General features: G+C 39.9%; 1 protein-coding gene across 1 annotated transcript in view; it reads right to left on the bottom strand.

Annotated features, from left to right (window-relative positions):
* Positions 1-23,226, bottom strand: part of FKBP5 (FKBP prolyl isomerase 5) — a 71,482-nt gene extending 48,256 nt beyond the window's left edge. The window contains exon 1 of the mRNA XM_089514803.1: positions 23,142-23,226. The gene's annotated coding sequence lies outside the window, so the exon portion shown is untranslated. The remainder of the gene's footprint in view (positions 1-23,141) is intronic.
* Positions 23,227-24,110: the final 884 nt, after the last annotated feature.

The raw sequence follows: 24,110 nt of genomic DNA, 5'->3' as shown, positions 1-24,110 counted from the left end.
ACAAATGCATGAGTGGTCAGGAATACCACTGACCCACCGCACATCCTGTGAAGCAAAACGATGACAAACATGTCATATTATCAACAATAAAATGGATCTAATAAAAATATTAACCAAATGGCTGGTCCGTTGAGGGGACATGAGGGGAAGGGGAGAAAGAGGAGATATCACGACAGGACAGGTACATGCTGTACCAATGTGTCACTGATGTGCAGTTGATCAATTGTGTGATTATGCAGATGTTAGCGTGGGGGATCCAATGGGCTCATGGCTGAGTGGTGCAGGGGAGTTGATTGGCTGCTGCTAGCGGAGCATCTGTGCACTTATACACATGCATTTGCCGCAGAAGAGAAAAAGCATAATGACACGGCTTATTGCCGTGATTGTTCCAGTATGGTGGGTCTATCTTCTCAATGGGATGCAAACTGAGCGTCAGTTGTCGGCCTGTTATGGGAATTGGCTATGTGGTCAGTGGGCCCTCCGCACAAATCCGGAAACCACAAGGGGGAGGTTGAGTTGATTTTCACCTCCATCTCTTTGTGGCCTCAGAACTGCCAGTAGTTGCTGTATCATTACTGTAGGGCAGTAGTAACTACGTTAAGGATGGTACCAGTGAGCATCCTTAACATATATAATAACACAGGAGATTATGAAAGCACTTTCTACTTCACTTGTTTTATTGTTTTTACAACAGAAACATTTAGGCTACAGTTTCATGGCCCTTGGTATCTCCAATGTTGACATGGATGAGAAATGAGCAGATTGGGATAGTTTACCACATCACAAGCAAATGAAGTTCTGGGTATGCAATATCCTGCCTTCACCCAGTCTTTATATCCCTTATAATACGGGTGCGGGGCAAGTTTAGCACAACTCAAGGGGTGACGTGTTTCCCCCTCACTGCTCACAGGAGGAGTTTTTTTTAAAGCAAATTTAAAAGGAAAAGTGTGGCAAACATGACCCCCCCCCCTTCCACTCTGATAGCAGGAGCCTGATGGGGCTAAAGAAATGACACTTAACCCCACCACAAGAATTTTGTAATAGTTAAGAAAGAATTTATTTTATTAATTTCACCTATTTTAATACATTTTACATATATGTAACTCGTTTTTAACACCCTTTAAAAATTCCTCAAACACATACATTTTTTAACAAGGTCAATACATACTATAAGTTTTCTAACCACATCCAGCTAGATAGACATCATAATACCTATCTTAATGTCCATATAGATACAGATCTTCACTCATGTTGTCTGCACAAGCATGCCTGTTTCCATACCTGGACCATGTTGGATCAGGGATATGTGGTAAATCCAGAGCACCATGCCATTTTCAATATTGACTTTGTTAATAAAATTGCCTGTACTGGAAGCTTCAGCATTAAAATAATCCAAAATCAACACTGATTTGTTCCTTATTCATTCCCTTATTTATACATCTTCCATGCAATGTTGATATTAAATATACAAATTACTGATACTAGGCAATTGTACTATGTAGGTTTTCCTACTATACCATGCAATAATAAATAAATAAGCCAGAATAGAGCACTATCCACTCAAGATATACAGCCACAAAACTGGAACTACATATGGTGATATATCTTGTTCATAAACTTTAACCATCAGAATAACAATGTCATCATTAAACTGATACATGATCTAATAAATCTCTGTTGAAATTATTTTAGGAATAATTTGCCACATAAAAATAAGGTTGCTTAGTCACAGAAGACAACAATTTTTACACAGCATTCTGACAAAGCCAAATCTCCATTTCTCCATGTCCGGAAAACTGTCAAACAAATGGATGTGAATTTCACAGCAAGGCTTTCATCTGAAATCTGTAATAAATAAATTAAAGGCACACTATACTGGACAGCTATTTTTTTTCTCCCCAAAGTAACAGTTACAAGAAATAACAAACATAGGAAAATTAAAAGCACAATGACAAATTACAAGTAAAATATGCTGCAACTTTGGAAATAATTTTTGAAACTGCAAAGGATTTCATCATAATCAGCCAAATGGCAAGTTATCTAAGTGTGGGAGGTGGAAATACTATTTGTTCTTTTTTCTTGATGGGTCTGGTCATTGTTTTTAAATGGTTTACATACTGAAAGCCCCTATGGAAAGTAAAACATACACACACTCCCTTGCGCAGGATTTTTTCTCCAAATTTGACCTCCTCAAAAGGCAGTCTATAATATAAAAATTCCAGAGCTATACTACCAGAAACATTTTTAAACCATGTAGCTAAAACAAGGAGATCCCAGTTAAATTCAGAACAGATGGCTTTACAATACCAAGAGATACTATTTTGAAAATATATCCTGCAATTTTCTTTCAATTTAATAAATGTATATAATTTTGTTGCTTGCTTCACACATCAAGAGCCACAACGAATCTAATTGCAGGATTGTGGAAGTAGCCTAGAATCCAAGGCCTACTTTAGGCACATGTAAAGACTAGAACATGCTTCTAGGTATCATTCTTTTCTTTAAAATTAGCATCTCCCAAATCACGTCTCACAGATTATTTTGGAGGCTCCCTCATTAACCAAAGCATTTTACCAGGTGGCATAGCTGGATGCTGTTTAGGTAATAGATAACCATCATCTGAAGAGCTTATGAACAGTTGTATGGTTCTTTCCACTCCAGCAATAAATGCAGAAAAATAGTGAAAAACTGAGATCTATGATTCCACAAAACTTATATGCAAAAAGAATGAGCAATCCAATGAATCACTTTTATATGCTACTTCAAAAAAACAAACATAAACAAAACCAGAACTGAATTAGATATTTAGCTGAAGTCACAATGCCATTGTCTTCTAAATTACTTCAGACAATGAAATTATATGAATGTTAACAAAATGGATGCATTGAAAAAGTATTGTACTTGGCCTTTTGTGATGTTCATGGCTTTATTTTTGCTGCATATAAATGACAGAGAATCCACTTTCTTTTCTAATCACTCACACTAGCTTCAGGGAAGTGCCTGTGTATGTTCCTGCACACATAGCAATAAATGTATACAAACTGCAAAAACCAAAGAACCTATAATTTTATAAAGACATATATATATGATGTGTGAAGCACAGTGCCCTCAGTATGCATGGATTCTTTATTAAGGATTTTCTTTATTAAGGGCCCACTGTATTTCATTTCAAACATGATCTTGAGATACAGACATACAGCGAATACAAATTCATTCAGGTAGGCATATCCCTCTCTCCCCCCCAGAATACTTCAATATAATATATACACGGATTACATATATATAGCTCTCCCAGGTTAAAAACTTCAGTTAAGCACCTGAGAAAAAGAGCCGATTTTATAGAAATGTTTCTGGTTTGTTTACAAACATTCTTGCTACATTTCAGCAAGAGTAATTCACACATAGACTTCTATCTAGACATACAAGAAATACCACACGGAGGGGAAAATCTATTTAGTTATCAGACATGTGAACTAACTAAATACTCAGGACCACTGATCACTGGGAGTGGGAAGGCACAGATGCCATTTTCCTTCCCCAAAGAGGGATTTGTACCCTTAAGTCTTATTTAGCTCCTTTGCAGTATATATTCAGGGGCACACTGTTTTGTGCATTGCTTATGTGAAGTCTGTTTCAAGGGTGGAAAACATTTGGTCTTCCAGATACTGCTGGACTGCAATTCCCAGAATTCCTCACTATTGTCCATGGTGGCTAGAGCTGCTGGGATTTGCAGCCCAACAACATCACAGGGCCACATGATACCCATCCTTGGTATAATAGACTGTCAAATTCAGAGGCAAGATCCTCATATGTCATCTGCCTCTGAATTAATACCACAAAGGTAACAAGTGAGATATCACCCTTAGCATAATAAAAATTACCTATATAAATATATAATTAAAATCCTTTGATGTGATACAGATGCTTGGTATTGCAAAATATATATTTTTTAAGGTTATAATCTCATGGAAATTGTTGTTGTTGTTAACTTCCCTCAAATTGACTTCAACCTCTGGCTTTACAATATTCTACTCTTCAGAGCTGTAATGAAATAAGAAGCTATCTCTGCAAGCTCAGCTATGTTGTTCTAAATAAATAAAGATCTTTAGTACTCTGTTACCACATTTGTCAGTTATTTTCATACCTGACTTACCACCAAAAAAGGCACTTTGTGGAATTTCTTCAAAGTTAAAAATACATCAAAACAGTGTTAAACTCTACCCCTACCCCAAATATTGAATTTCTTGGCTTAAGTCTTAGATTTAAGGATGCACCAAATGTTACAGAAATACTGAGCAGCACAGGCTGAAGAGTCCTGCAGCCAAGTCCTGCACTAGCATCTCATATGAATCGTGGAACCTTTTGAACAGTGTATATGTGTTAAATTAATGTATAATGTGTATTGTTGTTAAATATATACATTGAGATTGGAAATGCAGTTGTGTTTGCAATATTCAGATGTAGCTGGTTCTGAAGAGCCCAAAAAGAGGTACACCGGGAAATGAAAATATACTTAAAAATATAATCAAACAGAGAGTTTTAAAAAATTCTCTCTCCACTAATGAAACTTATCTGCTAAATGCAGTGTGAATAATAATAATAATAATAATAATAATAATAAAAAGGCTATAGCCTCAACACACATGGGGGAACCTACGTACACAGAAGTATGTAAGTTTGTGAATTACCACAAAGAGGGAAAATTCAAACACAGCCTAGCAAAGCATGCCCAGCAGCACCTAAACATCAATGAATACTGTATCAGGAAATGGGAAAAATAACAACCCATGAAACATGAGAAAGAACAGAGTGAATGCCTTGCTTGAACTTCCTTTTACAACGTACAATGTTCAGATCATTTCCTCAGGTAGACAATAACTCTACTGCACACCTTTGGATGGTTTCCAACATAAAACTTCAATATATTAAATAGTAGTCAATGGTTGACTTTTAATTGTTATATCTGGAAAATAATGTTCATGTGCACACACTCTAAATTGCCAGCACATTTGAAAAGGCGTGTATTTAACTGATATTTCTCACAATGTACAGATAAGCAACTATCAGGAAGCAATTGTGCCCCCCCACACACTTCCAGGTATACTGCAGGGAAAGTTAGTCATTCAAATACCCATGTTCACTGACCACAGTTGATGACTTGAATATGCACACTGTAACTTCAGCTTAAGTACTTTTTTGTGGGATCAAAAGATAAAGTGTGAGTCCCTTTCCTTGTAGACACATCAGCATAATGCTTGAGCCAGGAAACCTACAATGCCACATGGTACATTATTGTGGCTGGATTGAACTACAGCTATGGAATGGCTTCAGATTTCAACTGGATTCCATCTCGCTGTCCTATCTTCACTGCCCTAGCTGAATGGCTTCTGCCAATTTTGAGATGAGGTGGGTTTCCCACTCTGCACTTGAAACAATGCAATAATATTGGTGTCATACTGTATAACAAGTTTGGTGAATCATTACTATGCAATTTGTTATGCTTTTATTCTAATTTTACTTTTTTTTGGTGTGCCATTTTAATTTTATGTAATACTACTGAAAAAGAGAAAAAAACATTTTTTTAAAGTTTACTGTGCCAGATGCCATATTCGTTTTAGGTTTAATTTTCTAGAATAAACATGGGCATCTTTTTTAGATCCAAGGGCCAATTTTCTGCCTCTGTGGTCTTCTAGGAACTGCACAGACTGCCAAAAATGCAAAAATAAAAAATAACTAACCCCATAATCAACTCAGATGTGGCTAGCAGTCCACTTCTGATTTTGAAAAACAGTGCAGGTCTTGTAAAACAAAATTAAACAGTAAAAGGTGGTCCACAATCTATCTGAAGCACTTCACCAGGAGAGGAAACTCATTTCTTTGACAGAAAAAGGTGGTTTTGTATAGTTGTAGCAGTCTTGAGTTAACTGAAAAGCCCATTAACTAGTAGTGGCATTTTCATTTTCCAAAGTTTATATTTCAGGATATATTATATCTGTTCTAGTAGCACTTGGCAAATATCATTATAGCATTATACTGATGGTACCTGCAAACTGTGTAATTATTTGGAGATGTAGGGTGTATCCACACTGCAGAATTGAATTGGCTTGACACTACTGTAACTACCATGACTATCCTACAGAACTCTAGGTTTTGTAGTTTGGTGAGGCACCAGAGCTCTCTGACAGAGAAGGTAGAATACTTCACCAAACTACAAATTCCAAGATTCCACATGATGCAACCATGACAGTTAAAGTGGTGTCAAAACGCTTTAATTCTGCAATATGGGTATATCTGTAGACATAATTACAGATACAGTGTGCTCCTTACTTTCATTGGTTTTACTTGTAAGCCAGCTCACTGTTGCCAGTATTTGAATGAAGAGGTTTCCACTTCAATGAGAAATGGGGAAGAAAGAAAAATACTATTACGTATAATCCTATCCCACATTAATTTAAGAGTAATCCCTTTTGAAGTCAGTGGGACTTAAATGTATGTAGGCATGCATAAAATAGCTCTATTAAGCGCACAAACTTAAGCCAACATTATTGTTCTCTGAAATTTCGTTCACACATTATTCCTGTGACAAAATAGGTATGAGGAACTGATAGATAAAATGTTTCAGGAACACTATTTGTCATGGATAGTATCCAGCAGCTTACCATCCAGGGGATTTGACCCATGGACTGATGCTATGGGTTTGATCACTTGAGATTAGCATTTGAATTATGGCACTAATGTGCAAAAATGTGTGTGTGTGTGTGTGTGTGTGTCTTTAATTCACCTGTCCACTTATGGTGACCTCATGAATTTCATAGGTGTTTCACAGGCAAGGAATACTTACAGGTGGTTTTGCTAATTCCTTCCTCTCAAATATATACTACAGAACCTGATATTCATTGGCATTCTCTTGCTAAAATACTAGCTAGAAAATATCCAGCGTTCTAATCTAGTTGCATCCTTTTGTCTGCTTGAAAATACTTGAAAAACAGAGACTGAATTCACTTTTTCCAGCCGATAGACCTACTCATAAGGAAAAGCGAGCCATGGAACAAGGCAGGGAAGCATATCCCTCATTAAAAAAAACTTAACATTTCCTGCAATAAAACCTAGAAGTAGAGAACTAATCATCAACTCCCCCTTGGGCTGAGGCATGAACGGCACCAGATTCCCTTGGTTTGAAAACAGCTGGTATTTCCAGCTGCCAAAATATTGAGAGCAAAAATGTGCTACAAATTGGGACTTGCAAAAATAGAAAGTTGATTTGAATGTGCAAGGTTTGTTTGTGATTGAAGAGGAATTTCAGAGGCTGGAGTGCCATCAGAACACATGACTCATAGAAGGCACCTTGGAAATATTAAAGAAAGAGAGAAAGTCCATTTCATGCTGTATTAAATAAAAATCCAATTATCATTAATTTAATTTGTTTGAACAGCAGCAAATTATAAATCCATATCCAAATAGCTACTGTTCCATGATGATGATGATGATGATGATGATGATGATGATGATGATGATGATGTCTTTCAGTTAGTCTGACCCTAAGCTGCTTGGGTATGATAGGTCATAAACAACACTTTGAATTGTGCCAGAAGCAAACTGGTACCCAGACAGCCTATTTTAACAAGGAAATTATATGTTCCCTGTAATCAGCTCTGGTCAGCACTGTGGCTGCAATACTTTGGACTTGCTAAAGTTTTCATATACAGTGGATCCTTGCTATATGCTGGGGTTTGGTTCCAAGATCCCCCGTGTATAACAAAATCCGTGTATGCTCAAGTCCCATTAAGTATAATGACATACCAAAATGGTGTCCCTAATAAAAAATGGAACATCAAGGTAAATTTATACTTTTTTGGAACATTTTCAAACCGTGTATGCTTAAATCCGTGTATAAAAAATCCGTGTATAAGAAGGGCCGACTGTAGTTTTCAAAGGTAGCCCCATGTAGGATGTATCACAGTAATCCAAATGGGATATAATCAAGGCATGATTCATCATAGCCATATTTGACATTTCTATGAATGGGGCCGAAGGCACACTATCTTTAACTATATGAACTCACTCCTGACTGCCACTGAGACCTGGGCATCCAGAGACAGAAATGGGCAACACCAGCATCTTAACCATCTTAGTCTCCAAAAATATCATATAGAACAAATGGATCGTATAAAGAACTGAGATTCAACTTTTTAACTTTTATTCATTTCCCTTGAAAAAATATACTGTTACTCCCATCCCCAATATCTCAAAAATATCTCTAATTTGGATAGAGCACTCTGCACAAAGTTAAATTTGCATCCTGTTCACAACATTTCATGTTGCTGTTCCTAAATGAACAGGATTCCAAAAGGAATCCAACTCTTGGCGGTGTATTTCTCCAGATTATCTATCATTCATAGATTTGAAAATTGATAAAGGAAGCTTGTATATGTATAAATAAAAAAACAATCTTAGTTTTCCTCAGATCTAGATGTTTTAAACCCCTACATTGTTTATAAAAGCAAATATATTATGTAATACGAAATGGTTCTAGCCACAGATGTAACTGAAGTGCAAGAAACACAAGTTCTCACAAATATATCTATTCAACCATGTTATTTTTGGCAGCTTTTTTTTGGGGGGGGGGGCAATGTGCATGTCTTGGAAGGATTGCTAAGATTAAGTCTAGATATAAAACAACAAGAATGCCAATAGCAGCCCCACTAAGGAATCTTTGGCATCACTTTTGAATCTTTAACATCACAAAGGTTGCATACACACTGCAGAAATAATCCAGTTTGATACCACTTTAACTTTCATGGCTCAATGCTATAGAATCTTGAGAATTGTAGTTTGTTGTGGCACCAGAGCTCCCTGACTGAGAAGGCTAAATGTCTCACAAAACTACAGTTCCCAGAATTCCTTAGCACCAAGCCACTGCAGTTAAAGTGGTGTCAAATTGGATTATTTCTGCAGCACAAATGCAGCCAAAGATGGCCTGGTATTATGAAGTGACATAGGCACTTTAACTTTAAACCATATGTTGCTATAGGCTTTTGCAAATATTATACAACAGTATAGTATAAACCATCATTATATTGGTTTATCCCTACAAAAATCCCAGATTTGATTGACAATTTGCTAGTTAAAACCACACTATCAGAAATTCTAACAAAACCAATCACCACATAATGCACAGTGTCTTCCTACATGTATAGTCCTGGGAGACAAATCCTAGGATTTGTTTGGTGGAGCACTAGAGCTCTGAATTCTGAACATGTCATGTAACTACAAATTCCCTTGGATGAAGCCATGGCAGTTAAAATGGTGTCAAAATGCTATAACTATGCACACTAAAAGAGATCTAAATAAAATGTGTTAAAGAGGAAGGCGTTTGTCTCTTCTTGTTCAAGAAAGTGTTACAAATGCTTGACTTTGCATTACAAAAGTAACATTTGAAATATCTGCCCCGTCCTCCTTTTCCAGAATTTTGTTTTCTAAGAATGGAACAGTACATTTGATAACAAACATGAAAGAAGAAATCTAATGTACACTGATTACATTAAATGGCCTGCTACCACACTATATTAAACATATTCTTATTGTGACAACATTGTTGAGCTAACTCCCTTACTACATGTTCTCTTGGTTCTTCATAAGACTTTTACTGAAACTGGGCTTATCATTCATAAAATAAACTTTGCCAATAGCAAACTTCTACAAATTCCAAACATTATCTTTGACATTGCGATGTCCTTGAAAGGTTACGTTAGTTGTTTTCTTCTCATCTTTTCACCTCTTTCCCCATCAGGTTTCATGAGATTCAGTAACTATTTGGAGTTTTAAACTGTCCTAGCTCCCCCAAGTGGCAGTATCAATTATTCAAAAATTTCTGGAGCACAAGATCAACATTATCTAAGCTTTTAAGCAGACCAAGCTGGTTCTTACATTTTAACCAGTGTTTCTCACTATTGATGCATTATCGCAGATTGTGTATCAACTGTTCCAACAAAAAAATGTGGCTGAGGAAGTAAGGAGAAACTGGGGGGCATAAAAAGAAATGAATGCACTCACAGTACTTTTTTGTGTTATTACAACCTAAATAAACTGATTTGTCCTTAAAATCAAAGTGTTTCTGCATTTACCTGTTGCACATGATTAAAAGATAATATATTACATGATTATAATTTTATGCACATTTTAAACCAACATCAGGTTGATTTCATTTAGGATGAACAAAAATCATTTCTTTCTCCCCCTGCCGCTTCCCCAAATAACCAGCAGCACTCACTCTTCTGCTACAGATTTATGCCATTGCCATGTTATACAAGTTTGTTTAGCAGAAAGCCATGCTGTGTTCAGTGGCACCACAGTATGTCTACAAAGGATTGTACCACAACTTCCAGAACGCCAAAGGGGTAGTAGAAGACAAACCAAGTATCATCTTCTCAAAATCCAAAATCTGTTTTCCATCCCAGTTGTGAAGAGCTTTGTGAAGTGGATATATAAACATGGTTGCCACACTTTTCCTGATTCTGTTACTTCAGGACAAAGCAAGTAAACATGGGAAGGAAACATGGATTTGTAAGGTCATTTACTTTGCTGATAAATGCTGAGAAATTTCTATCAACAGGGTTGGTACTTATCAGATGCAACACTGTATTCACCTAGGGTTGCCATATCCCGCCGGGGGGCGGGACAATCCCGGTTTGGGCGGTGCCGTCCCGGTCGGCGCCCAAACCGGGACAGCCCCGCCCACCGCGGCCACCTCAGCCCCCGTGGCGGCTCCAAGGCCTTGCTGAGGCCTGGGAGGGCTCTCCGCAGTTGGAGCTCCAGCCGCGGGGTCCTCCAAGCCCTCCACGAGGCCAGGGAGGAAGAGTAGGACGCTTGGCACCGCGGCGATTGCCGCGATGAGGAGCAGCCTCCGCCTCCTTCCCAGCCTGGGAGCCGGCCGAGGCTTCCTCCCAGACCGGGAGGAGGAGGAGGATGCTTCCCACCGCGGCGATCGCCGCGATGAGGAGCAGCCTCCGCCTTCTTCCCGGCCTGGGAGCAGGCCGAGGCTTCCTCCCAGACCGGGAGGAGGAGGAGGAGGACAAGGTTTAAAAATGTAGGACCTTTTTAAAAAATTTCCTAGCCAGGAAATTAAAAAAAAAAGTCCTACATTTTCAAACCTTGTCCTACATTTGTCCCGGTTTGGAGGTCCTCAATTATGGCAACCCTATATTCACCTGAAATAGGATATTTATTTTCTTGCTAGACTAACAGATAGGATAACGAATATTCATAATATAATAACTACCGGTAAGCAAACTGACCAGTTTTAGTTAAAAGACATGAAATAAGAATATGATATCATCCAGGACAGAGGGTTGTAAGCCACTGTGATCAAGGGAAATTTTTTTAAAAAACTGTGAATGGCTAAGATTCAAAAAGCTATGAACACTTTGTGAAACACACATGGGTGCTTTTCATAATCCACAAGAGGTTTCTCATCAGCTGCCTTCCAATAAAACTAGAGGACTCTCCAGATTGGTAACCCCTCATTTAAGCATCTACCAATGGTAAAATGGTGGGCTACTCATTTTTAATGCAGATGTAAAAAACAGTTTTGCACAGAACCTGTTTCGTGTCTTATACATAATTAACATATTATAGTGTGTGTGTGTCTGTGTGTGTGTGTGCATGCATTATGACAAATATATGATAATTATATCATATAATTAAAATGTGTTTTCCAGAGCAGAAAGTTCTAAATCAAGCTATACTGATGACTGATGCATCAGTCAGTTAACATGCAATTTAAACTATATCAAATTAGAAATCTGATTTCTATATTCTTTTTTCTTCATTTATTAAACCAGGATTGCAAAACATGTGGCCCTGCAAATCTTCTTGGATTACGACTACCATCATCCCTCATTAATGGCTATGTATGGCACATCTGATGGAAGGCTACAGGTTGTCCACCCCCTGTTTTAAATAAATCTTTTCTGGAACTCATGTATGAAGAATTGTAATGTTATCCTTTAACATAGTGGTCACTATATTGCTGTAAAACTACACCTCAAAAATCTCCCCATTGGTCAAGCTCTTCATTTCCAGATATTTCACTGCCCTTCCTGCCTATGGGAAACAAGTTCCTGGCGGATGTTTAACCTTGTCATAAATGGTGATTGACCCTCTTTTTACACTTGGCTTACCATAATGACTAACATTTTGCTATGAATCAATGACAACCTGCCCAAGCTAGAAAAAGCATCATGTATAGGTTTATAGATTAAACAGTTTCAACAGAACAATTTTTATTTTACTTTGATGTACACTAAAGTATATACAACCACTCCCTCTTGTTAAAAATGGCACAGCAGATGAAGAGGATCTCTATCAATACTAACAGTAAATACATGAACAAGCCCTATAAGCTTTCACCCCTGTTTCTGATTCACAGAGAACCTACGCAACCATGTCATTAAAACTCACTTTATTACATAGAATAAGGCATTCATCAGCACTACCATTTGATTTATTACTGCTCTTCTATTAACCAGATTTCCAGGGAATTGTTATTGAGCAGCCAGTGCTGAAACCTTGAAGAAGAGCTGTTGCTTAGGAGCTCAACTGTGTGCGTTTCTTCACTTCCATAGGCTTAAAAAAAAACATGCCATGTATAAAATAATCTGATTTTTCCATTTTATAGAAGGGTAATCCTGTGCTGGCTGTGTGCCGTAATAAAATGATGATAAATGAAAGAAGGGTAATCAGAATCACTTCCAAAGTCAAATTGATCCAAACTGATCACAGATTAAGGGAGCTATCTCTTTTGCACGTTCACTGTTGTCATTTTACCCTGTGCAGTTCTAAACATTAATTTATACAAATATATATGCTATCCAAATGAAAAATCTTAGTACAGGTAATAATATATTCAGAACAGATATAAGCTTCTGATTGAATAAGCATGTGACCAATTGAAAATAATTCTAAAACCCCAAATACTTACTAAATTAACCACTGGCTCTGAAACTCAGTCCAAACAAATTAGACTACAGTACAACATGAAATTAGATGTAGGGTTTCATAAACTTCCAAAAAACAGAGCTTGAAGAGTTATGGGATAATCACTGTTGCCTTTCTACATAGTGGCTCAGTTGACACACTGCAAGAAGCCAGATGTCTGAAGAATCATTGCTTATTGTGACTGAGCAATCATGCAATACAAGCTGGCCAATCACTCCTGCTTGGTTCTTCCTGCCAGAGGGGTTAGCTAAACAAACCAGGGACCCTCAATTTGTATGGATATCTGAACCACTAGATGGAAGAGCCAAACAGATGCAATCAAGCATGCTATTTGATCCCAAGAAGCCAAATGCTAGTCAGTCTCTCAACATAGCACAAAACAAGGAGTCCCAGGTAGCATGTGATTTTATAAGGCACAAAGGAAGTTAACTTGCAGAGAAATCCCCCTGAATTCAATAGAAATCTTAATACTTATACATTAATGGGTGCATATCGGATCCTGCCATGACATATCCCCTTTGAAATATTACCTCTTTATTTTGAGAGAGAGCGTATTCATAAAATCACAAAGTGGTGGAGGAACTGTCATAATCATCATTCATATCACAGGTAGTATCTATAGTTGCCTCTGAATTCCATTCCAGATAGAATTCTGGAACATGATGCAATTTTGCTGAAGAAGCCTCCTATTTGCAGAGGTTCTTGTGTAAAAGCCTCTGAGGAATCACACCAAATGTATAGAGATATGCTTCAGTTAATGAAGGAGGTGTCTTTCTGGGCATTATTTCCATCTCATGGTAGAATTCAGTGATTATTATGACCTTTACATTCCTACACACTTTGTATGCGGACTGACAGGCTGCATCTCCTTCTATGAGCCATCCCAACTCTTAAGAGCTTCAAGGTAAAGTCTCCTTTCTGTCCTACCACTTTCATAGGATAATTTGGTGAGCATATGACACACAACCTTCTCAGGGGTTGTTACCAAGTTGTGGAACTCCTTTCCACAGGTTGTTCAGTTAGCCCCTTTCCTGTTGTTTTTTTGCCAGTTGGCAAATATATATTTTATTTAGACAGTATTTTTTACTTATTGCAGCATACAGAGCTTTTAATGGTGCAGATATGTATTATGTCTGTATTTTAATATATTTTCAAGATATTTTAAAAACTTTTTAAAATTTTTAATTTTAAAACATTCTCTGAAGATGACAGCCGCAGATGCTGGTGAAACATCAGGAATAAACTCTTCCAGAACACAGCCACATAGCCAGAAAAACCCACAAAAAACTATGGATGCCAGCCATGAAAGCCTTTGACTTCATATTTTTAAATTTGTTTTTAACTTGTTGGGGCGGGGAGTTGGTGCAAATCTATTTTTCACATTAAATTAAATATCCTTAAATTCTACAAGGATGTTCTTCAAGTTGCACCTTGGCATGATGTTAATGTTTATGTGATTAGTATTCTTAGAATCATAGAGCTGGACGAGACGCAAGGGCCATCCACTCCAACCCCCTGACATACAAGAATACACCATCAAATCACTCCAAACAGATGACCACCCAGCCTCTGCTTAATAACCTCCAAAGAAAGTGACTGCATCACACTCTAAAGCACTGTATTCCACTGTTGAACAGCCCTTACCATCAGGAAGTTTTTCCTAATGTTTAGCTTTATTAATAATTTTTGATAGTAGTAGTTCATGGTCTGTGCCACAATCTGGGCCTGGTCTTGCTTTTGTGGAGAAAACTGAGCTTCTCCATGTTTTGCTTCCAATTATGTAGTCTATTTGATTTCTATATTGGTCATCAGGTGATGTCCATGTATACAGTCACTTCTTGGGTTGCTTGAGGAATGTGTTTACAATTAACAAACTGCTGGCCTTACAAAATTCAGTAAGTTGGTCTCCTGCTTCATTTCTTGATCAGAGGACAAACATTCCTACAATCTTTGATTCTTCTCCATTTCCTACTTTTGCATTCCAGTAGCATATGTTTAACAAGTCCTATTTGGGTGTGTGATCAATTTCCTCCTGGACTCCGAGCTCAGAATTTTTCAATTTCTTCTTCTTCTGACTGTTGTTGGAGCAGTAACTTGGATTAATGTTATGTTGATGGGTTTTCCCTGAAGTCTTATATCCTTTGCCTGCTTTTGCTACATCTCTCATCACTATAAATGTCACCCCATTTCTTCTTGGACTTTCATTTCCTGAGTAAAACACTCTGTAATTATATGACTCAAAATGTCACATTCTTGCCCACTTTAGCTCACTTACCCCAAGCTCACTCACTTTAGCATGTCACTGAATTGAGATCTAAGGGGCTGTGCAGACCGCCCCTTTTACAGCCAGATTGGGGCCACAGCAACTGTATGCCATGGCCCCAATCTGGCCTTTGCAGGGTGCAATAGCTGTGGCACCACAGTTTTATGGCACTCCTTTGTGCTGCGTTGTGGCCACAGCATCAGAGGAGCACCGTGATGCCATGCACTGTGTGGTGCAACGTGTGGTGTCACACCATCCTGGGGGCAGAGCTGGGATGTGCATCATATGAACACCATGCCTCAACTCCGCCCCCAGGCTGACTTTTCCTGCCGGTGTGCACAGCCCCTTATTTGGTAAGTTTTAAAAAAAGTATTGCAATGTGTAGACATTCCATTTCTTGTTTTATTATGTTTTGTTTCTCAAGATTTATACTTCTTACATTCCGTGTTCCTGTAATATGTGTTGTGCAGTTTCAGACTTTCCTTTCATCTCTGAGCATGTCATCAGCTGAACATCCTTTTGGCTTGAGTCCAACTGCATCATTAGCCACAGCACTGCTTTTAGGGGCTGTACAGACAGCCCAACAGGGGCGGCTCTATGCCACCCCTGGAAGTGCTGGGTTGGAGACATGGCAACTGCATGCCACGCGCCCAAACTGGTATACAAAAGGAGCAATGAAACACGGTTCCTATTTGCTCCATATAAGGGGTGCCACACACGCCACGGTGCGGCATTATGATGCTCCTTGTGCGCAGCGCCGTTTGGGCACTGTGCACGAGGGACGTCATTATGGCGTGCCCTGTCTGGACGGGTGCACTCCAAGATGGTGGCCAGGTGGCAATAGTAGGGCTTTGAGCATGTAATCCTGAGCTCTAGTTCACCTGCAGGCCAGCACAAAGTGCCGGTCTGTACAGGCTCTTAGTTGTCCTCCACTCTACCCCAGAAGCCTACTGAGAGACATCCAACCTGGGAGTCTCATCTTCTGGCACTATCTCTTGTTTCATTTTGGATTATCTCATCATAATGTTTTTGTGGTGAAAGATATTCAAAAGGAGGCTTACTGTGCCTTCCTCTGCACATTACTAACAATTATTAGTTAGTGTCACTACCATTATCTCTGAGAAGAACCTACTTCTATTAAATTAAGTATTCATACAACAGCATTAAAATTTACAGAGTGAAACGAGTCTGTTCTCTTCCTTGTCCAGTCACTTTAACCAAGTTGACCACTGAAGGGCCTAGAGATTCCTAAAGAGAACACTCCACTAGGCATTTGTAGCTCCTCCAGCACAATTCTGTGGTCAATGTCTGACAGATGTTGACCACAGAGTTGCACTGGAGGACCTAGAGATTCCTAGAGAGGTGTGCTCTCAGGTAAAAACATCGTGTTTGTGTTATTTGCTGTTTTTCCACATCTATGGGGGTGCCCCTAATCCCAGTGAATGTGGAGGGATGAGTGTAATGTTTCATCTTTTAATTATTTTTTAAAAATGTTCTAAATATTAGAAATTTCAAATTCCATAGAAGTAGTCCATGTTCTTATTATACGTGTTGTGCAGCTTCAGACTTTCCTTTCACCTCTGAGCACATCAACAGTGTGCCTAATTTTATTTTTCCTGCTGTGGATGAAATCATATGGAATCTTGGACAAAGTAGATATAAGACTTCACAGGCCAGATGCATAATGTGATTACATTTCATATATTTGATGAAACAGGCTCTGATAAATTAAAATGTACATGCAATACATTTTCTATTCCTGAAGATGCCAAATAATTATGTTGATAAAAATATTGTTCCTTAGACTACATTGATTAAACTACTTATATCTCAGTTTTAAACATAACTGAACTTTTCTGTGTAGCACTGGACTGCCAGGGGCAAGATTTTGCCAGATGAGAGGACAACTCAAAGTGTAGGAATGGGGAATTGAAACAAAGCAGTAAAATTGTGATTGGGGAAAATGGAAACAGCCTTAGACTAAACCAGATGGGGCTACGCTACAGGAAGAAGTGCAGCTACAGCATTTGGAGCAGGACAGACCCAAGACATTTTGGTACCTGAGACAGAGCAGATAATGAAGGGGGGAAAACTATTCCAAGTCAAGGTGTATAATGTCCAAAGCCAGCACAGCTGTTTTGGCACAGGAGACAAAAGTCTCACCATATCTTACACACTCCTGGGTAAAAGATTACAAAAAAAAGAATAAATTGAAAAACATTTTGCTGCCCTTTTCTGATATTAAAAAGCTTCTTGAGGTGGTTTCACCTAAAGTTAAGGCAGTCCCTGACTGTGAGAGGGGCCCTCACTGCAGAAAAGACGCTTATTAAAAGTTTTGACGGTTGCAGTGAGCGAGCTCCTAAGCAAATGGAGAACTAAGCATTACCACCCAAACAGACATCAGATGAATGTGTGGGGAACCAAGAGTGATATAAATATTGTGCTCTTCCTTTGAGGGCTACTTCACAGAAGCACACCACCAAGGCCACCACATTTCCATCTCCAGCAGAGTAAACTTAACGTTGCTGCCAGACAGTCTAAGCTATGGCTTAGCTTAGTTTATGGCCTGTTTTAAGAATACCATCAACAGTAATCTGGCAATTATCTTGGACATTAACTACTTGTGAGGAGCAAAATTGAGTTCCATTGGTTTCTCTTTCATTCTAGGTGAAACTGGAAACTGCAGTAGCGCTGTGCTGGATCTAGGACAGGATAAAAATATGGATGGCTATTGCCATACTCATAATGCAGGGTAAGATTTATATGGCCCTCCAGAAGTTGTTGGATTACAACTTCTAACATTCCTCCCCTCTGGCTATACTATCTAAGGCCACTGGGATTTGCAGTACAGCAACATCTGGAGGGGCCATATGATTCCAACCCTTCTCATAGTGGAACAAGACAAGCGGTTGTAGCTTTATGTACAAATATATGAGCTTTTGTATCTAAAGCAGGCCTGTACAACATATGGCCCAGGGGCCACATGTGGCCCACCAAAGGATTTTAGGTGGCCTGTGAGGATGTGGAAAGACTTCAAGGCTCCTCCGCTGCTTGACCTTCTCCTGAGGAGAGGGCAATGTGGGGTCGGAGGAGGAAGAGAAAACATTCTCCCCTCAAGGCTCCTCTGCTGCCTGGCTTTCTCCTGAGGAAAAGAACTGGGGGCAGAGGAAGACAGGTAAACACTTGCCCTGCAAGGCTCCTCCACTGCCCAGCTTTCTTCCAAGGAGAAGGCCAGGTGAAGGAGGAGGAAGGTCAAACACTTGTCCCTCAAGGCTCCTCCACTACCCACCTTTCTCCTGAAGAGAAGGCCAGGTAAAGGAGGAGGAGGGATGGGCAAATGCTTGTCCTGCATGGCTCCTCTCCTGCTGTGCTTTCTTCCAGATGGAGGAGGAGGAGATCGGGTGAACATTTGTCCTGCAAGACTCCTCCGCTTCTCAGCTTTCTCCTGAGGAGAAGGATGAGTGGACAGGCAAGGCTCCTCTGCCACTCAGTTTTCTCCTGAGGAGAGGGAGAGGCAGAGGAGGAGAAGGATGGAATTAATATTAATTAATTAATTAATTAATTAATTAATTAATATTTAATTAAAATCTATTTGTGGCTCAAATAAATTTAGCCTATTTTAATTTTGGCGCCTACCTAATGCCAAGTTGTGCAGGTCTGATCTAAAGGCTAGCTAAAATGGGTCTACCATTAAATGATGTAAGACTGAAACAAATAAAATCACAAGTGGAATGTTGAGCAAAAGAGAAGCAAATACAAAATTCAATTTCACATAAAATGCCAGAAACGGAAAGTAGCAACCAATTAAACGTCTATAGAACAAGATTAAATACTGATTACAGAAAGTATTGAGCTACACACTGTTTATTGACTGATTTAAGGAAATCTCAAATATTTCAAGTTGCCACGCCTGTTAGTACATCAGTGTTTGAAAGAGTGCTGAACAGTTTAGCCAAAACTTCTGACAAATCACAACATCTTTTCTTATAACTATGGGTTTTATAACCTTACACTTTACCACATGACCATGTACACCATTAAGATGCCCTCAGAAAAAGTCCCTTTGTAGCATAGAAACTGCAGTGATGACAGTATCCCACAAATTCATTTTAATCCCAAACTCCTCTCTCCCAATCTTCACCCTTTCCATAGAGCAGTCTAACACAAAGGAATATTCTTCACCCTTGTCCTTGTTAAGTTTGCAACAAAACTTTTGGTAATTTAATTAACAGGGAAATGTATTCTTATTCATCTGCATTTAATACTACTTCCTGAATAATTGGCATTTGATTATATAATTGTGTTAAAACTTTACATTTAATTCCATCTTTCTAAAAAGAATAAGGGCACTTGCGTGAGGAAGCATATTTAAAGTACACAAGATGACTTATTAAACACTGAAATCTCAATTCAGTGGCATGCTCAAGATCAATGACATTTCCTATGGCACTTTTTGTTCAAAATAAGTAATATGGCTGACTGGAAGGCTCTCTGAAAAGATGTTTCAAGGGAAGATTCATAGGAAGCTGTGTTCTGATGTAGATTTTTTTTAATGACATATTACACAGCATTTCTTTCAGCTTAACCTTACAAAACAGTTACAGACCCTGAGTAAACAACGTTATCAATACGTATCCTGGTTTTATAGTACATCCATCAAATGGATGATGAGAATAAAAATAAATAAATAGAAAGAGCAAGAGCCTAGTTGTTGAAGCTTACTTTTTGGCAACGTGCCATTTGTGACCAATATAGTCCATAGGTTTGTTTTCACATTTCAGGCACAATTCAGGGGGAATTTCTCCTGCGTAGGTCCCAGTAAAATAAATAAGAGCTGCATAAGAGAACTAATGTACTCTCACCCACCGGCTCACCTACTACAACGTTCTCTTCTTGGTAGTGCTTTTCAGTGGGGCTTCTGCAGGAAAACTTTCCAACGGATTAAGAGTTTCCTCTTTTACTAGGGAGGCTCCAGTGACTCTTCTGGGAAAGTGAATAATGTTCAGAAAGTATTGGGTTCCCCCCCCCCTTCTCTTTTCAAGATATGAAGCAATACCATAATATGGCTTCCTGTAGACTAAAGGGCTAGTTCTGTACTATTCCAAAGAACAAAAAAAGTGAAGGTGCAAATGGCAGTATTTGGCTTATTATACAGGGTGTGTGTGTGAGAGAGCATTTATAAATTGTACAGTTGGACCTCATTAGCCATGGATTCCTTATCCACGGATTCAACCATCCACAGCTTGAAAATTTCCCCAAAAGTATAAATTTCAGAAAGCATACCCTAGTTTTGCCATTTTATATAAGGGACACCATTTTACTATGCCATTGTATTTAATGGGACTGGAGCATCCATGGCTTTTGGTATCCACAGGGGATCCTGGAAACAAACTACCAAGGGCCAACTACAGTGGACCCTTGTTATACGCTGGGGTTTGGTTCCAAGATCCCCCGAGTATAAGAAAATCCGTGTATGCTCAAGTCCCATTAAATATAATGACATAGCAAAATGGTGTCCCTTATAAAAAATGGAAAATCAAGGTAAATTTATACTTTTTTGTAACATTTTCAAACCATGTATGCTTGAATCCGTGTATAAAAAATCCGTGTATAAGAAGGGTCAACTGTATATGTAGAAATATTCCCCTATATCTATATTACAATGTCAGACACATATTTCTGTTCAGAACAATGCTAAAGCTGTACAGTTTTTTGCTATCTTTTCTATGAGAATACATGTGAAAAAGTTCTGTGAGTCCAAGTAGATCACAAGTTGAACATGAGTCAACAGTGCAATGCGGCAGCTAACAAGGCCAATGCGATTTTAGGCTGCATCAATAGAAACATTCCTTCAAGGGAAGGAATAGTGCCACTTTATTCTGCTCCAGTTAGGCCCCACCTGCAATATTGTGTCCAGTTCTGGGCACCACAATTCAAAAAGGATGTTGAGAAACTGGAGTGTGTCCAAAGGAGGGCGACTACAATGGTGAAGGGTCTGGAAACCATGCCTATGAGGAACGACTCGGGGAGCTGGGTATGTTTAGCCCAGAGAGGAGAAGGTTTAGTAGTGATATGATAGCCCTGTTTAAATACTTGAAGGGATGTCATATTGAGGAGGGAGCAAGCTTGTTTTCTGCTGCTCCAGAGACTAGGACCTGGAGCAATGGATGCAAGCTCCAGGAAAAGAGATTCCACCTCAACATTAGGAGGAACTTCCCGAGAGTAAGGGCTGTTCGACAGTGGAACTTACTCCCTCGGAGTGTGGTGGAGTCTCTCTCCTTGGAGGTCTTTAAGCAGAGGCTGGATGGCCATCTGTCGGGGATGCTTTGACTGAGATTTCCTGCATGGCAGAATGGGGCTGGACTGGATGGCCCTTGTGGTTTCTTCCAACTCTACAATTCTATGATTCATTAAGTAAGAAAGAACAACAGGGCCTAAATAGCCTTAAGGGACCTGATCCCCTCTAATCTTGGAAACTAAGCTGGGTCAGTCCTGGTTAGTCCTTGGATGGGAGACTGCCAAGGAATACCAGATGCTGTATCTAAGGATGCATTATTTAGGTGCCGAGATTGATGAAAATGTATAACCACACATGCATATCTATAAGTACAGTATATATGACCCCATCTCATCTTGGGAGTTAAGCATGGTCACCCCTGGTTTATACTTGGTGGGAGGCCACCAACAAATACCAGGTGCTGTCTGCGATATTTTGAACTGGCCAAACCACCTCTTATTCCTTGCCTAAGAATTCAAAGACTCAAAACACACTGCAGAAATAATCCAGTTCAAGACTGCTTTAACTGCCCTGGCTCAGTGCTAGCGAATCCTGTGAGTTGTAGTTTATTGTGGCACCAGAGCTCACTGACAGAGAAGGCTCAATGTCTCCCAAAACTAGAGTTCCCAGAATTCCCTAGCAAGGCGCCAAGGCACTTAAAGCGGTCTCAAACTGGGTTATTTCTGCAGTGCATTCTAGATCAGCATGAATGTTACCTAGCAGCACTTTTTGGACTCTTTGGGAGAGAAAGAAGTTGGTAGTAGCATAAGCTTCTATACTCTGCTTTCCATCAGATGCATGAAAATATAAACCTAGGAAACTTTTGGGTCGAGGGAAGACTTGAAGACATATATACAGAGAGAGAGAGAGAGAGAGAGAGAGAAGAAAACTGTTCATATTTTGGGGGGCTACAATATAATATATATATATATACACACGAAACCAAAGAGTCCTAATCTTTTACAGAGACTTTACAAAAAGTACCCAAGATGAAAACACATCGCTTTGAAGGATCCATGCAAGCCTTGGTTTCTCCTGAAAACTCAGGGGGGAAAACCCCAAAACAACCAACTCTTATCAGCTGCCTTTCCACTTTCAATGAAAAATGTTAAAGTGTAAGATCTTAACCCTTCCCCTTTCAAGCAAAAACAGCCACACGCCAAAGCCCTCTCTTCCCCACCTCCTCCTTACATAATGAAGAAGATGAAACCAATAACAACATCATTACTACTCCCCCCCATTACACTTTTTCTCTGGCTGCACTGGAGGGATAACCCGGTTTGAAAGCGCTTTAAGTGCCCTGGTTTAAAGCTATGGAATTCTGGGGGTGGTCATTTTTTGGGGCACCGGAGGTGCCCCAACAAACGACCACCCCCAGAATTCCATAGCCTTGAACCAGGGCACTTAAAGCGCTTTCAAACCGGGTTATTGCTGCAGTGTGGATGGAACAGTTGTCAGGACCACCTGGGTAGCCCATCACACCCAGATAGGAGATAAATGCATGCTTCTTGGTGCTGCTCCAAATGGAGGACAGCTTGGAGGACCCGTCCGGGAAAAAGAGGACGCCTCCTGGGAAGCTGAGGCGAGGAGGAGAAAGCCAGCTACCTGCTCCCTGCTCTCTCTCTCTCTCCCGCTTCTTGCTATAGTCTCCTGCTCCGGAGCTCCTTCCTCATCGACGCCTGAACCGAGAATGACACGAGCTGCCGGCTCTGCCCGCGAGTCCCCCTCGGAGAAGCCCCTCCCCTTCGCCCCCATTGGCCCCCGCGCTTGCCAGTCTGGACCCAGAGTGGCCACGGCGCCTCGTGATTGGTCCTTTCTCCTCCCAGTGTGTAAAAAAACAAACAGCCCCGCCCTCCCCTCCAGGGAACTTTGGAGTCCCCCAGTTCGATCCTCCAGGGAAAGACCCCACTGCTGCATCCGCACTGCAGGGATGACCCGGTTTGACACCGCTTTAAACTGCCAGGGCTCTCGAGGCTATGGAATTCGGGGCATCGTACTGTAGTTTGTTGTAGTTAGTTTGCAAAGCCAGAGTTTTGCAACAAACGACTATTCCTAGAAACCCATAGCCTTGAGCCATAGCAGTTAAAGTGGTGTCACTCACACCTGATTATTTCTCCAGTGTGGATGCAGCCCAGGTGTTTGGGGTTCCTCAAAGGGCTGCGTCTCCAAACTCATTAAAGGGCTGCTGCAGCCATCCTGGAGAAATATCCCGGTTTGGAACCGCTTTCACTGCCCGGGCCCAATGCTAGGGAATTCTGGGAACTCTAGTTTCGCGAGACATTGAACCTTCTCTGTCAGAGAGAGAGCTTTGGTGCCACGACAAACTGCCAGGGCAGTGAAAGCAGTATCAAAGTGGATTATTTCTGCAGTGTGTTTAGGACCGCAGAGGAGCAGAAGGGGCCTGACCGCCTTAAAGGCCCCAGATCCCGCCTGATTTTGGAAGCTAAGTAGGGCCAGCCTTGGTTAGTAATTGGATGGGAGACCGCCAAAGGCTAGGTTTCCTAGGAAGGAACTGGCAAAAGCCACTCTCAGTACTCCCTGCTTAAGAATTAAAAGCTGGGCATCCAACAAGAA

This window comes from Sceloporus occidentalis, unplaced genomic scaffold (genome assembly GCF_023333645.1).
Source record: "Sceloporus occidentalis isolate IW3139 unplaced genomic scaffold, rSceOcc1.0.p SCAF_3, whole genome shotgun sequence".
In the NCBI taxonomy this organism is placed as follows: Eukaryota; Metazoa; Chordata; class Lepidosauria; order Squamata; family Phrynosomatidae; genus Sceloporus; species Sceloporus occidentalis.
This window is presented reverse-complemented; position numbering and strand designations above follow the sequence as displayed.